Source organism: Echinops telfairi, unplaced genomic scaffold, assembly GCF_000313985.2.
Source record: "Echinops telfairi isolate 266 unplaced genomic scaffold, ASM31398v2 ScPeMD7_2305;HRSCAF=2868, whole genome shotgun sequence".
In the NCBI taxonomy this organism is placed as follows: Eukaryota; Metazoa; Chordata; class Mammalia; order Afrosoricida; family Tenrecidae; genus Echinops; species Echinops telfairi.
In genome coordinates this window covers 1-1204 of record NW_022106203.1, presented here as the reverse complement: position 1 = coordinate 1204, position 1204 = coordinate 1, and the positions used below count along the sequence as shown (strand labels likewise).

General features: G+C 56.1%; 1 long non-coding RNA gene across 1 annotated transcript in view; it reads right to left on the bottom strand.

Annotated features, from left to right (window-relative positions):
* LOC123522122 overlaps positions 1 to 1198 on the bottom strand; it is a 3633-nt gene extending 2435 nt beyond the window's left edge. Inside the window, exon 1 of the long non-coding RNA XR_006680425.1 lies at positions 1037 to 1198. This is a non-coding gene — a long non-coding RNA (uncharacterized LOC123522122). The remainder of the gene's footprint in view (positions 1 to 1036) is intronic.
* Positions 1199 to 1204: the final 6 nt, after the last annotated feature.

Below are 1204 nucleotides of genomic sequence, written 5' to 3'. Positions count from 1 at the left end.
GGGCCTGTGCTGAGTGCTGGGGACACAGCAAACACTAGAGCAGGGCTCCTGGGGTTCCAAGTCTCCTTGGGTCAGGCCCAAACCAGGTTTGTTCCGACTCAACCATTGTAAAACCGCCTTCATCTCCAGCTCTGACTTCAAGGGTCACCCTTCTCCAAATCACACACTGGAAAAACCACTACCCACCTTCTTCCTGAGATTGGCCCCAGCCCCTGGCCATGCCAGGCCCCCAGCCTCCAGGGCTCTTTGGAGCTCTTAAACAATGGCTGGGACTCCCTCACACCCTGGCCTCTAACATGCGCTCCCTCTCTATTTGCCCCCTGTGGACCTCCTCCTCTCCCCCCAAGTCATTCTCAAATCCCCATCTTGCTCCTCCTGTCAGAGATACACCATCTGACTCCCTCAGGGAACAGCAGAAGCAAACTGGCAACAGTCTATACAATAACAAGCCTGCTCTCTGTTAAAAGGATGCCAAAGTCAAGAGCAAATCCCCCACCCCCACCCCCCAAAAAAGGTCAGCAAGTTTCCAGATTCAACAAAGTCCAAACTTGCAGGACCTTTAAACTCTGCCCCAAGCCCACTGGGCTCCCCACCCCATGCCCCTTCCATCTCTTGCTTGGCTCTACCTCCTGTTCAAATCCTCGTGTTCTTCAAGGTCCACTGGAAGCCCTGCAGTGTATAACCAGTCCTGGGGAGCCCCCAACGTCCCCTTAAACATGAGCTCACCTTCTTCATTCACTAGAAGGACATAGGGCAGAGCTATGTGCCCATCTCTCCCATAGCCCAGCTCAGAACCCAGCCCGAGCAGTCGGCGGCAGGAAATCTCTACAGGAGAAATGTGGCACCACTTTGCTGGCAAATCAGAGGAGGCCAAACTCAAGGGGTTTGTCAGCTGCTAAGGAAGAATGTGGAGGAGAGAATGTTCCCTTGCAGGCCACAACGGTCCTGCCATCCTTGGCCTAGAAGCTGAATCTCTGCTACAAGTTGCTCGCCTGCTCCCCTCGAGCCCTGACCCGGCCCAGGCCCTGGCAGCCACCTTTCCACTGAAGCTCTGGCCGGAATCAGAAATGGCCTCGGGGGCCATGAATGCTGGGGTGCCAGCCGTGCTGGACAGCTGAGCATCGTTGCCCTCAAACTGGTTGCTGACCCCGAAGTCGGCGATCTTCACGTGCCCGTCGTCCCCCAGGAGCAGGTTAGAGGGCTT